Source organism: Bufo bufo, chromosome 6, assembly GCF_905171765.1.
Source record: "Bufo bufo chromosome 6, aBufBuf1.1, whole genome shotgun sequence".
Lineage (NCBI taxonomy): Eukaryota > Metazoa > Chordata > Amphibia > Anura > Bufonidae > Bufo > Bufo bufo.
The window spans coordinates 175,979,158-175,994,012 of NC_053394.1; the positions used below are offsets into that span (position 1 = coordinate 175,979,158).

Sequence of the window (14,855 nt, forward strand, 5' to 3'; positions counted from 1 at the left end):
CCAGTCCTGGAGGGGGTGGTAATTATACCTCACTTTCCAAGGAGAGAGAGGTTGTTAGTGATTCAAATGTACAGTCCCTTTGTGCCTGAGGAAGAAATTGCCTTTTTCTTATCTAGATACTGTGATGAGATCATATGTGCGGGTAAAGTGTATAACCAGTATGGTTTATGGACAACAAAATGGAAATTTATGGTAAAGTTAAGAATTGGAGTTGATGGAAGATATATTCTTCCTCCTGGACGTTTTAAGTTGGGTTCGGTGAATGGAGATATTTTTTTCACAGGAATGCCCCCCTTTTGTAGGAATTGCAAAATGTACGGTCACGGTAGAGAAGATTGTTCATATGTTTGGTGCTTTAAGTGTGACTCAAATGATCATGAAGCAAAGGACTGTTCTCAAAAGAAGACTTGTAATTTGTGTGGGAGTGATCAGCATTTGTATAGGTTTTGTACCCAAAGGGAAAAGGGAAAAGAGGATGGTAAGGAACCAAGGGAGAAAAGAAAAGAGAGAGAGGAGAGTAAAGAGAAGGATAAAGGGAAAGAGGAGGATGTGAGTAAAAAGAAGAAGGAAGAAGAAGTTCCGAGACATGCGTTGGAGAAGGAAAAGAAAGATGATAAGGATGAAGCTGAAGAAGAGATGATTTTTGATGTAGAAGATAGTACAAAAAGTACTAATGTGGAGGAAATCGAGGTAGGATGTGGGGGAAAAGAGGTGGGAGGTGAAAAGAAAGAGGTGGGAGGTGAAAAGAGAGAGGTGGAAGGTGAAAAGAAAAGGGTGAGAAAAGGTAAAGTAGAAAAGGGTAAAGATGAAAGACGTAAAGAAATGGAGAGAGAAATAGGATTAGAAGTGTCGGCTTCTGAAGATGAGGACGTAATAGGGAAACTTAAAGTGTCTGAAGAATACAAAGCTTGGTTAGGAGTCCTAAAAAAAGAGTATCCTGGTAAAGATTTAGAGAAAGCAAGGAACAAGATCTTAGCGGATTATGAAAGTGATCCGGTTTATTTTCAGACTCATGTCAAGTTGGGAAGTTGGTTGGAAAAAATTCTTGCGGAGAAAATTGATGTTACAATGGAGGAGTTACATGTTATACAAGATGCTCTTTTGATTTCTCTTAAGAGGGTCGGGAAAAGAGTTTTTTGAGTTGTTGGGTTAAGTATAGTTGTTGTTTCTAGGGGGGAGGGGGAGGGGAGGGAGTGGGGGGAAAAGGGAAAAAAAAAAAAAAAAAAAGAGACTTTTCAGTACATGTTCAGTATTTGTTGTATGTCATTTCTTTGTGTATTTTATTTAATTAAAAAGAAATTAACCATAGTGATGAACGGTATAGAGATACGAGTGTGTATACTTGTGATGGATATATACCATTCTGAATGGTTTAAAAAAAAAAAAAAAAAAAATCTGTTCTTATACTGTACGTGGCAGACATGTTCCTGCAGTATTACCTGGATGAGCAGGGAGATCGGGTGTACACCATGAAGAAAGTGGCTCCCAGTGGACAGCTGACCTCTTCAGCCCATCCAGCCCGCTTCTCTCCCGATGACAAGTATTCCCGACATCGCTTCTCCATCAAGAAGAGATTTGGTCTCCTGCTCACCCAGCAGCCCCGGCCAGTTTAATGAGGCGGGCCGTGCGGAGGAACGACAGCTGGACTTGGTATCTCTCAGCTCCTTCTTACCACATTCACTCTTGTTGGACATTTGTGACTTTATCACTTAACATGGGAGGTGTTTTCTGAGTTTTGTATGAAATAAAGAAAAATAAATAAATAAAATAAATAAATAAATAAATCTGTTCTTATCAGTTTAATATCTGATACGTCCCCCATCTGGGGACCATATATTAAATGGATTTTTTGAACAGGGAGTTGGAAAAAGACTGATGGGTTAGTTAAGTGGCTTATCACCTGAATGAAGTGTTTGGACCTCCACGCACCTTGGTTTTGCTTTGGGCCAGTTGTGCACACTTGGGATGCTGAGTTGTTCCTGTGAATTGACCATTTAGTACTTTTGTAGCAAGTTGGCTGGATGTAACCATTTAGCTTTTCCAGTGCTGTAATAATAAATGAGTAAAGTTTGCCCATGTCTCCCTCTTGTGGATCCTTTGAACTGGATTACTTGGAGGTTAACAAGTAGTCCAGCACTTCCTATGTATCAGCACCTGCCTTGTCTGGACAATGGACGGAACACTGCACGTGTCACAAGAGCCTTGTCAGGTCAAGAGGTCAAAGAGGTCAAGTAAGGTCAGGTCATTGGATAACATCACAAGGGCCCTGATGGAACACTCAACAATGGGGCCGTGACATCACAATCAACAATGCATACTTCCTTTTTTTTCTCACTACTACTTCTCCATTCACTCCTATACGTTTTTCTGCTTGGCATGCTATGGCACCAGGAATTGCGTGCAAATAAAAAAGGCGTGTGCAAAAGTGGCGGGTGGGGGTGGAGCTATGCAGATGGCGAACACAAAGAGGAGCATAATGCTGGTGACTTCTGAGCGTAGGACGCACGTTTTCCCTGGTTTGTGAGAGAGGAGAAGGAAGCCTCCCGGACTGTGTCTGGGGCTGGGGCCCGTAGGCTGTTGCCTTGAGAAGTGCTTTGCAATGGCGATAAGCGGCCCCGTTGTCGAGGCCCCTTTTGGCTAAGATGAAGTGTAGTATCTGTTCTTATACTGTACGCGGCAGACATGTTCCTGCAGTATTACCTGTATGAGCAGGGAGATCGGGTGTACACCATGAAGAAAGTGGCTCCCAGTGGACAGCTGACCTCTTCAGCCCATCCAGCCCGCTTCTCTCCCGATGACAAGTATTCCCGACATCGCTTCTCCATCAAGAAGAGATTTGGTCTCCTGCTCACCCAGCAGCCCCGGCCAGTTTTATGAGGCGGGCCGTGCGGAGGAACGACAGCTGGACTTGGTATCTCTCAGCTCCTTCTTACCACATTCACTCTTGTTGGACATTTGTGACTTTATCACTTAACATGGGAGGTGTTTTCTGAGTTTTGTATGAAATAAAGAAAAATAAATAAATTAAATAAATAAATAAATAAATCTGTTCTTATCAGTTTAATATCTGATACGTCCCCCATCTGGGGACCATATATTAAATGGATTTTTTGAACAGGGAGTTGGAAAAAGACTGATGGGTTAGTTAAGTGGCTTATCACCTGAATGAAGTGTTTGGACCTCCACGCACCTTGGTTTTGCTTTGGGCCAGTTGTGCACACTTGGGATGCTGAGTTGTTCCTGTGAATTGACCATTTAGTACTTTTGTAGCAAGTTGGCTGGATGTAACCATTTAGCTTTTCCAGTGCTGTAATAATAAATGAGTAAAGTTTGCCCATGTCTCCCTCTTGTGGATCCTTTGAACTGGATTACTTGGAGGTTAACAAGTAGTCCAGCACTTCCTATGTATCAGCACCTGCCTTGTCTGGACAATGGACGGAACACTGCACGTGTCACAAGAGCCTTGTCAGGTCAAGAGGTCAAAGAGGTCAAGTAAGGTCAGGTCATTGGATGACATCACAAGGGCCCTGATGGAACACTCAACAATGGGGCCGTGACATCACAATCAACAATGCATACTTCCTTTTTTTTCTCACTACTACTTCTCCATTCACTCCTATACGTTTTTCTGCTTGGCGTGCTATGGCACTAGGAATTGCGTGCGAAAAAAAAAGGCGTGTGCAAAAGTGGCGGGTGGGGTGGAGCTATGCAGATGGCGAACACAAAGAGGAGCACAATGCTGGTGACTTCTGAGCGTAGGACGCACGTTTTCCCTGGTTTGTAAGAGAGGAGAAGGAAGCCTCCCGGACTGTGTCTGGAGCTGGGGCCCGTAGGCTGTTGCCTTAAGAAGTTCTTTGCAATGGCGATAAGCGGCCCCGTTGTCGAGGCCCCTTTTGGCTAAGATCAAGTGTAGTATCTGTTCTTATACTGCACGTCTTGGTCTTGCCAGGATCGCTTCTCGGCCTTTTGGCAAGATCTTTCTTGCCAGAAGGAAGTCCAGTACCATGCCCTTGGCCTTGCAGCATCGCCTCTTGTAGGCTTAAGCTGCCTGCTGCTTTCGGGGGTAGGTGGGTGGCTTCTTTGAGATAGCGATCATGGGAGTGCGGATTCGGCATGCCAAGACCGGGGAACCCCGGGTCAAAAACGGATATGGAATCGCGGTGGATGAGGACAAGAGGAACATCTTTACTTTGGAACACATCGTCCAGGAAGTTCTTTTCAAGACCCTACACGTTAGACGGGAAGACATCTTTTGCCTGCAAGATCCTAGGCGGGGTATGTACACACTGGTAATGGCTTAACCTGGTGCAAGTCATAACCTCCTTATGTTTCTAAAATCTAATGAAAAGAACCCAGCAATGGATGGCTTAACCTTTATTTTACTATATAATGACGATGTACAGTTGGTGGTCTTGATGTATAATCCTTATGTAAGGAGAGAGAACATTGAGCTTTTCCTGCAAAATTATTGCTCTTATATCAAGTTCTCACATCAAATTAAAAATTCACAGGATATTTGGACTGGGAAACTAAAGTTCTTTGTCCGTTTTTTTGAAGACCTGAGTAGAGAGGGTGGGTTACGATACCCCCCTCAGAATTTTGCCATAGGAAGAGACGCAGGAGTTCTTTTCTTCCCCGGTATTCCTTCCTTTTGTCGCAGGTGTAGGGTCTATGGCCACACGGTGGACAATTGTGATGAGTCTGCCCAGAGATGTAACCGATGTGGTCAAAATGGACATCTGGCTGAATCGTGCACAAACCCACTTGTTTGCAATGTGTGTGGCCAGGGAGGACATGTTTTTCGAAACTGTCCTTTAAGGGCTGGTAAAAAGACATATACTGAGGTTGTAAGAGGTGATGTGGCAGGGCCTTCTGACGTTGGGGCTGAGCACCCTGAACTACAATCAGGAATTAATGCGGAGGAAGAGCAGGAAAATGATGGAGGGGGCATGGATATTTCCCCAGTGGAGGATGAAATCTGTCAACTCCCTGACGCTCAGACTGGGCTACAGGGAGATGGTGAGGAGGAAGGAGTGGAGGGGATTGTACCTTCCAGGCCTTCAATTATTGAGCACGCCGGGTCTGAAGTCTCCCAGGACATACCGGCTGGACAAGGCGACTTTTCTAACGCTCCGACAAGGCCATTTGAGGAGGAAGGAGGTATGACCCCAAAAAGGCAAAGATTGTTGACCCCAGGAGGGTATGATGAGTTAAGCCCAATCAGGGAAGGTACGTATCCTACGTCCCAAAGCCCAAATACTAAGGTTTTTTTAGAAGAGCACGGAACTGGAGCTTTGGTCTCAGGCTACCAATACCTAGACGAACTAGGATGAGGAAAATATGGGGAAATGAAAATTATGTTTGGAAAAAAATCCAAGTATGGATGCCAAAACTGCATGTAATGTCATATCCCTAAATGTCCGTGTCTTCAAATCAAGACCCAAAAGGGTAGCGGTTTTGGACTTCCTCAGAAGTCAAGGGGCAGATATAATCGCCTTGCAGGAATGCGGTATATCAGACTCGTCCGCAGAGAAAGATTGGCCAGATGGTGATTCCATCTGGTCGGGTTCAACTGTAAACAAAAATGATGGTGTAGGGATTTTGCTATGCAGTAAAGAGTTTAGCTTTGATAGTTACACAGTAGTAGAGGGGGGTAGGTGTGTGATTGCAATTGTAAAATTTAGGAATTGTAAAGTGAGGATTGTGAATGTGTACAACTCTGTGAGAAAGGAGGAAAGATTGGAATTATTGGAAAAATTGAATGTTTTTTTTGCCTGGGAAAATGGATACAATATTGCTTGGTGACTTTAATTGTGTGATTGAGGGGGGTAAGAAAGACACATCTGGTGATCGTGTGTGCAAGATAATAAATGACTTCTCTTTTATAGATGTAGGTATAAGTATGTGCAAACCACCAATGTCAACCTATAAGTCAGATAGGGGTAGTATCACTTCACGGATCGATTTTGTTTTTTTAAGTAATGGGTTAAAATGCAAAAATTTTGTGCAAAAAGACACTTGCTTTTCAGACCACATGCTGTTATGGTGTGGTATAGAGTGTGACTGTAAGAGAATGTATGGTCGAGGTGTCTGGAAACTAAATATATCTCTGTTAGAGGATGAATCGGTGATGATTGACTTTAAAACAAAATATGGTTTTTGGAAAAGTAAGAAAAGGGAATACACTGCGTGCAGAATTATTAGGCAAATTAGTATTTTGACCACATCATCCTCTTTATGCATGTTGTCTTACTCCAAGCTGTATAGGCTCGAAAGCCTACTACCAATTAAGCATATTAGGTGATGTGCATCTCTGTAATGAGAAGGGGTGTGGTCTAATGACATCAACACCCTATATCAGGTGTGCATAATTATTAGGCAACTTCCTTTCCTTTGGCAAAATGGGTCAAAAGAAGGACTTGTACAGGCTCAGAAAAGTCAAAAATAGTGAGATATCTTGCAGAGGGATGCAGCACTCTTAAAATTGCAAAGCTTCTGAAGCGTGATCATCGAACAATCAAGCGTTTCATTCAAAATAGTCAACAGGGTCGCAAGAAGCGTGTGGAAAAACCAAGGTGCAAAATAACTGCCCATGAACTGAGAAAAGTCAAGCGTGCAGCTGCCAAGATGCCACTTGCCACCAGTTTGGCCATATTTCAGAGCTGCAACATCACTGGAGTGCCCAAAAGCACAAGGTGTGCAATACTCAGAGACGTGGCCAAGGTAAGAAAGGCTGAAAGACGACCACTGAACAAGACACACAAGCTGAAACGTCAAGACTGGGCCGAGAAATATCTCAAGACTGATTTTTCTAAGGTTTTATGGACTGATGAAATGAGAGTGAGTCTTGATGGGCCAGATGGATGGGCCAGATGGATGGGCCCGTGGCTGGATTGGTAAAGGGCAGAGAGCTCCAGTCCGACTCAGACGCAAGCAAGGTGGAGTACTGGTTTGGGCTGGTATCATCAAAGATGAGCTTGTGGGGCCTTTTCGGGTTGAGGATGGAGTCAAGCTCAACTCCCAGTCCTACTGCCAGTTTCTGGAAGACACCTTCTTCAAGCAGTGGTACAGGAAGAAGTCTGCATCCTTCAAGAAAAACATGATTTTCATGCAGGACAATGCTCCATCACACGCGTCCAAGTACTCCACAGCGTGGCTGGCAAGAAAGGGTATAAAAGAAGAAAATCTAATGACATGGCCTCCTTGTTCACCTGATCTGAACCCCATTAAGAAACTGTGGTCCATCATCAAATGTGAGATTTACAAGGAGGGAAAACAGTACACCTCTCTGAACAGTGTCTGGGAGGCTGTGGTTGCTGCTGCACGCAATGTTGATGGTGAACAGATCAAAACACTGACAGAATCCATGGATGGCAGGCTTTTGAGTGTCCTTGCAAAGAAAGGTGGCTATATTGGTCACTGATTTGTTTTTGTTTTGTTTTTGAATGTCAGAAATGTATATTTGTGAATGTTGAGATGTTATATTGGTTTCACTGGTAAAAATAAATAATTGAAATGGGTATATATTTGTTTTTTGTTAAGTTGCCTAATAATTATGCACAGTAATAGTCACCTGCACACACAGATATCCCCCTAAAATAGCTAAAACTAAAAACAAACTAAAAACTACTTCCAAAAATATTCAGCTTTGATATTAATGAGTTTTTTGGGTTCATTGAGAACATGGTTGTTGTTCAATAATAAAATTAATCCTCAAAAATACAACTTGCCTAATAATTCTGCACTCCCTGTATAACAATGTTTTAGAATGGTGGGAATGGGTGAAGGGGAGGATTAAATCTTTCTTCAAAAAATGGGGCTATAGGAAAGCAAGAATGAAAAGGAATGAATATAAAGGTTTGAATGCTAGGTATGAGTGGTTATTAAAATTAAAGTCTTTTGGTGTGGAGGTAAATGATTTGTTGGAAGAAGCAAGGGTACAAAGGAAGAAAGTTGTGGAGTCTAAAGGGAAAGAAATAATCTATAGGTCAAAAGTTGAATATCTTGATATGAATGAAAAATGTACGAGGTTTTTCTTTAAAAAAGTGTGCAGTAAGAAAGATAATATGGATGTGATTCTGAACAATAATGGGGAATGTGTCTGTGGTAAGGATGTGATAAAAGAGGTTGAAGGGTTCTATCAAAATCTTTTTGGGAAAAAGTGGATAGATGAAAATCTAATGCGAGAAGTGTTGGGGAAGATGGATGGAAGACTTAGTAAGGATGATGTTTTTTTTGAATGGTGATTTTATACAGGAGGAAATAAAGAGTGCAATTATGAAGAGTAAGAAGCATAAAACTCCAGGGAAAGATGGAATACCTGTGGATTTGTATATGAAAGCATGGGATTGGATGGGGGACGACTTGGTGCAAATTTTCAAATTTATGTGGGAGAATGGTGTGTTATCTAAGAGTATGAGTGAGGGTGTAGTTGTCTTGATATATAAAAAAGGGGATAAGAGAAATTTGGGAAATTGGAGGCCAATTTCCTTATTGAACGCAGACTACAAGATTTTCAGTAGTGTTTTAGCTGGTAGAATGAGATGTGTTATTGGAAATGTAATAGAGAGTGATCAAGTATGTGCGGTACCAGGAAGAAGTATGTTTGATAATTTAGTTTTAGTCCGTGATATTATTGGTGATTGTATATGTCGTCAAAGGAAATGTATGCTTTTTATGGTGGATTTTGAAAAAGCGTTTGACAGAGTAGCACATGAGTTTATGTTTGTTGTATTGGAAAGAATGGGTTTTTCTGGGTATTTTTTGAATGGGGTAAAGTGTTTATATAAGGAAGCTACAAGTGAATTTTTGGTGAATGGGAATTTAAGTAAGAAAGTTGAGATACAATCTCGGGTAAGACAGGGATGTCCCATGTCACCCATGTTATTCATTTGTGTCATTGAAAGTTTGTTGTGTTTGATGAGGAAAGAGAAAGTTATGAGTGGGTTGTTGATTCCGGGAAGTATGGGTAAGACGGTAAATGTTCTAGGCTATATGGATGATGTAGTGATCATAAATGATAATATGGCTGCGATTAGGAGAGGAAGGTTATGTTTGGATTTTTTCTGTGGGGCATCTGGATTTAAGGTAAATTGGAATAAGTGTGTTTTTAAATGTTTTGGTGATCGGAGCACAAGAATGGAGGATGTGAAGAATGAGGAGGGTGCGGTTAAAATCTTGGGTGTATGGTTTAATGAAGATCTAAAAGGGAATGAGAGTTGGGATGAGTGTATTATGAAGATGGAAAAAAAGTTCAATTTTTGGAAGCTGAGGGATCTTTCCTTGATAGGCAAAGTCCTTATTATAAAAGCTGTGGTATTGCCTATAGTTTTGTTAGTTTTTTTACTTTATCCGGTGAATATGGGGAAGGCTATGAAAGTTGAAAAAATGATTTTCTCCTTTTTATGGGGAAGCCGTATGGAAAAGCTGAAAAGAGAGTATGTATGTAAGTCAGTTGAGAATGGGGGATTAGGTTTAATGAATTTGCAAGTGTTTTTAGGAATCAATTACATTAAATTAATTGTAATTTTTTTGGAAAAGAAAGGGAAGAGCTCATGCATGGTACGCTATATGGCTGGGTGGATGCTGTATGGGTTAAAATGGTCAGTGCGTGATGCTAGAGTGCCTGTGGCGTTTAGATGTCCAAAGTGGTATGTGATGATTGAAAAATTTATTATAAAGAATGATTTGGTGTCTATCGGTATGAGTGGGTTTAAAAACAAGCAGGTTGTGAGAAATAAACTGAAACAAAATGAGTTTGCATGTGATATCTTGTGTCTGAGACAGAATGCAGCAGAAAAGGTGTGGGGGAAATTTTTTATTAAAGGTGTGTCAAATAGGCAGAAAGACATTGCATGGATGTGTTGTCACAACATCTTGCCTGTTCGTGAGTTCCAAAAGAGGAGAGACCTGGTTAAGTCTGAGGTGTGTCCAAGGGAAAAATGTGGTGCGAATGAGTCAGTTGAGCATTTGCTATGGGGGTGTGATTATGCAAAGGAAGTATGGACGGCTCTAGGGGGTCTTATTAAAGAATTGACGGATGTGGCTCAAGTTGATTTAAAGACTGCTAGGTTTGGGATGGGTGCGCGTGGTACACTAAAAATAAGGATGATGTGGTTTATTATGATGTGCGTGATGGAAACATTGTGGGATGTACGGAATTTGTTAGTTTTTAAGAGAAAAGAAGTGCCAGTCAGGGAAAGTGTGAGTATATTTCTATCAAGACTGTATGTGATTTATTTATGGGAACGCAACAAGAATGTTTGTGATTCAGAAGGAATTTGGAAACACAAAAAATGGAGATTCTTGGTGAAAATTTAATTGGAAAAAATAATAAAGAACAACCCTAATGATGAGTTATTTATGAAATGTTGAGGACTGAAGATTTTACATGTCTTTCGACGATGTACTTTATATTTAACCCTGAAGGGTTTAAAAAAAAAAAAAAAAAAAAAAATCTGTTCTTATACTGTACGCGGCAGACATGTTCCTGCAGTATTACCTGGATGAGCAGGGAGATCGGGTGTACACCATGAAGAAAGTGGCTCCCAGTGGACAGCTGACCTCTTCAGCCGATCCAGCCCGCTTCTCTCCCGATGACAAGTATTCCCGACATCGCTTCTCCATCAAGAAGAGATTTGGTCTCCTGCTCACCCAGCAGCCCCGGCCGGTTTTATGAGGCGGGCCGTGCGGAGGAACGACAGCTGGACTTGGAATCTCTCAGCTCCTTCTTACCACATTCACTCTTGTTGGACATTTGTGACTTTATCACTTAACATGGGAGGTGTTTTCTGAGTTTTGTATGAAATAAAGAAAAATAAATAAATAAATTAAATAAATAAATAAATCTGTTCTTATCAGTTTAATATCTGATACGTCCCCTATCTGGGGACCATATATTAAATGGATTTTTTGAACAGGGAGTTGGAAAAAGACTGATGGGTTAGTTAATTGGCTTATCACCTGAATGAAGTGTTTGGACCTCCACTCACCTTGGTTTTGCTTTGGGCCAGTTGTGCACACTTGGGATGCTGAGTTGTTCCTGTGAATTGACCATTTAGTACTTTTGTAGCAAGTTGGCTGTATGTAACCATTTAGCTTTTCCAGTGCTGTAATAATAAATGAGTAAAGTTTGCCCATGTCTCCCTCTTGTGGATCCTTTGAACTGGATTACTTGGAGGTTAACAAGTAGTCCAGCACTTCCTATGTATCAGCACCTGCCTTGTCTGGACAATGGACGGAACACTGCACGTGTCACAAGAGCCTTGTCAGGTCAAGAGGTCAAAGAGGTCAAGTAAGGTCAGGTCATTGGATGATATCACAAGGGCCCTGATGGAACACTCAACAATGGGGCCGTGACATCACAATCAACAATGCATACTTCCTTTTTTTTCTCACTACTACTTCTCCATTCACTCCTATACGTTTTTCTGCTTGGCGTGCTATGGCACCAGAAATTGCGTGCGAATAAAAAAGGCGTGTGCAAAAGTGGCGGGTGGGGGTGGAGCTATGCAGATGGCGAACACAAAGAGGAGCATAATGCTGGTGACTTCTGAGCGTAGGACGCACGTTTTCCCTGGTTTCTGAGAGAGGAGAAGGAAGCCTCCCGGACTGTGTCTGGGGCTGGGGCCCGTAGGCTGTTGCCTTGAGAAGTGCTTTGCAATGGCGATAAGCGGCCCCGTTGTCGAGGCCCCTTTTGGCTAAGATCAAGTGTAGTATCGAGAGGTGCTTCCTTGGTCTTGGCCGGAGGTGCCCCGGGTACCCGGACCCTCGGCCTCTGGCGGAAGCCGTAGTTCATAGCTGCGGTGGAAGCCAGTGCTGCTATTGGGGGGACGGCTTAGTCCCGGGGCAACGAGAGGCGATCACCCCTGCCACCGCACATAGCTGCGGGGGGCAGTTCAAAAGGACCTGTGAGAAAGATCCTGGATTTTGAGAGGAATTCGAAAATGGAATTCGAGAAGAAAAAGAATTGCTTGCGGATTTTTGGCAAGAATGTTCCAGAAAGTCGTTGGAATGAAGACTATGTTATGGACGTTCTGATGGAGATTTGGGAAAATCAAGAAAGAGGACGTGTTTTGTATGCAAAGGAACAGTAAGTCATGTACTTTTGATGTGACCTTGCAAAGTGAAGAAAAATGTTGGGACTTTTTTTTGGCATGGAGGGAAGTTTTCTGTTTATGCCCGGAGGTGAAGATTCGTGTATCAAGCGTTGGAAGAACAAGAAAGTTGGTGGTTGAGATGGATGACCCGTTTGTGAAAATGGAAGATGTTAAAGTGTTTTTGGAAAGTAAAGGTCTGATTGTGGATTTTGAGAAGAATTTTGTGAATTCAGTGGGTGTATGGAATGGCAAGAGACGTTTTTTTGTTTGGTCAAAAGTAGGGAGAGATATGTTTTCAGCAGGGAGAATATGTTTTCAAGGGAAGAATGGTTTTTGTTATTGGGAGAATGGAAAAAAGATGGAAAGAAAAGAAGAAAGTGAAGATAAGAGTATGGATGAGAGAAATAGTCAAGAAAATGTGAAGACAAGTATGAATATAGAAGAACGAAAGGATTTGGAAATGGAGGAAGAGTCAGTGAGAAGTTACAGTGAAGAAGTTAAAAAGTCTTGGCGTGAGCATGTGAAAAATGGAGAAAAGAAAGAAGGAAAGTCTAGGGTTGAGACTGTGAAACATGCTGTTAAAAAGAAAGAAGAAAGAGACCATTATGAACCTGTTTTGGCACCTATGGAGTTAATATGGGAGACTGGGGATTCTGCATCGGTTAAGAAGATAGAAAATGATAGTATTTGGTTTTTAGAGAAGAAAAGAGTAAAAATGAAGGCACAGAAAGAAGAAAAGGATTGAAAATAAGATTTATGTTATGTTTTGTTAAAGTTTATGTTATGTTCGTTTTTAGGAAAAATATGGAAAAATAAGATTTATGTTATGTTTTGTTTTTATGTTTTGTCTATTAAATATTATTTTTTTTTAAAAAGAATAAGAAATATAAATAAAAAGTAAAAAATACGTTGGAGCGAGTGATGAAGCGCAACACATATGATGGTTTGATATAAATATGTGGCGTCTTCTGACGCTATCAACTAAAAAAAAATCTGTTCTTATACTACACTTGCATGATGTAACCTTAGTCATGCCCTTGGCCTTGCAGCAACGCCCTTTTTAAAGGCTTAAGCTGCATGCTGCTTTTGGGGGTAGACGGCGGTTTATCATGGGAGTGTGCATTCGGCTTTGGAATAGCGGTGGAGGAATCTAAGAAGAATCTTTTTACTTTGGAGTTCCTTGTCCAAGAAGTCCTTTTCAAGACTCTGCTCGTCAGAAGAGAAAATATCGTATGCCTGCAAGACCCCAGAGGAGGTATGTTCACGCTGGTTTTGAGCTCTTTAAGTGCATGTCAGAATTTGCACTACCATTTGAAAGAGAATGAAAGTAACCCAGTTTTGGATGGTTTATCCTTTATCTTGCTCTATAATGACGATGTACATCTTATTGTATTAATGTTCAACCCCTATGTGGCGAGGGAACATATTGAGTTGTTCATAAAGAACTATTGTTCGTATGTGCATTACTCGCATGCTGTTAAAAATTCACAGGGGTTATGGACTGGAAAATACAAGTATTATGTACGATTTGCCCAGGACCCGGATGGGCCGGGCGGTTTGCGATACCCCCCCCCCCCCCCCCCCCAAAATTTGCTATTGGGAGGGATGCTGGAATCTTGTTTTTTTCCAATGCTCCTGAATTTTGTCGTCGGTGCAAAATGTATGGTCACATTCAGGAGAGGTGTACCGAAACTTTCCTGAGATGTAATAAGTGTGGGAAAACCGGTCATCTGTCAGCGTCATGCACAAACCTCCCAGTATGCAATGTGTGTGGCCAAGAAGGGCATGTTTTTAAAAACTGCCCTGCAAGAAAAGGTAATCGTCTTTTTACTGATGTGGTGAGAGGGGAAAATGCAGAAGCTTCTGAGAAAGGGGTTGTACACCCTGAACCAGAGATTGAGGAAGTGCAAGAGGAAGGGGAGATGGACCTTTCCCTTGTGGAGGACGTGATTCCTCAGATTTCCGATATTCAGACAGGATTGCGGGGTGAAGGGGAGGGTGATGTGGACGCATCGCTTTCCAAAACCCCTATAATCGGATGGGCTGGAGCTGCAACATCACAGGAGGGGACGGGTGGACAAGGAGACTTCACAAGTGTTCCAACGAGACCAGCAGATGAGGAGGTTGGTAAGACGCCTAAAAGACAAAAACTTCTGTCATCTTCGGAAGGTGAGGATCCGGCGAGTCCTATTCGGACGGGAGTATACCCAACATCTCAAATTCCAGATAATGTTCCTTTTTTAGAAGATCCAGGGACTGGAATCTTTACATCAGGTTGCCAGCCTCCCGGAGATGTAGGCTGAGAAAGTTGTGGGGTACTGGAAATTATGTGAGAGCTCGAATCAATTCATGGCTGCCAATGTTACTTTGAATGCATTATCTTTGAATGTAAGACTTATCAAGACAAGACCTAGGAGGGTAGCCATTTTTGATTTTCTTAAGAGCCAAAAATCTGATATAATTGCATTACAGGAATGCGGAATTGAAGATAATTCATGTGCAAGTGATTGGACAGGTGGTGACTCCATTTGGTCCGGATCACCTGGAAATAAGAATGATGGGGTTGGGATCCTGCTAAATGGTAATAGATTCAGTTTTGAGAGTTATACGGTGGTGGAGATAGGTAGATGTGTGATTGCGATAGTTAAATATAGAAAATGGAAAGTGAGAGTGGTGAATATGTATTGTTCGGTGAGGAAAAAGGAACGTCTGGAATTGTTAGAGAAATTGAGTGTTTTTTTTGTCTGGAAGAATGCC

At 41.9% G+C, this 14,855-nt stretch overlaps 3 pseudogenes; all 3 read left to right on the forward strand.

Annotated features, from left to right (window-relative positions):
- The first annotated feature begins 1,762 nt into the window (after window positions 1–1,762).
- On the forward strand, window positions 1,763–1,963 carry LOC121006562 (annotated as a pseudogene).
- Window positions 1,964–3,019: 1,056 nt separating this feature from the next.
- LOC121006548 lies at window positions 3,020–3,224 on the forward strand (annotated as a pseudogene).
- A 7,600-nt stretch (window positions 3,225–10,824) lies between these two features.
- LOC121006567 lies at window positions 10,825–11,005 on the forward strand (annotated as a pseudogene).
- The last annotated feature ends 3,850 nt before the right edge of the window (window positions 11,006–14,855 follow it).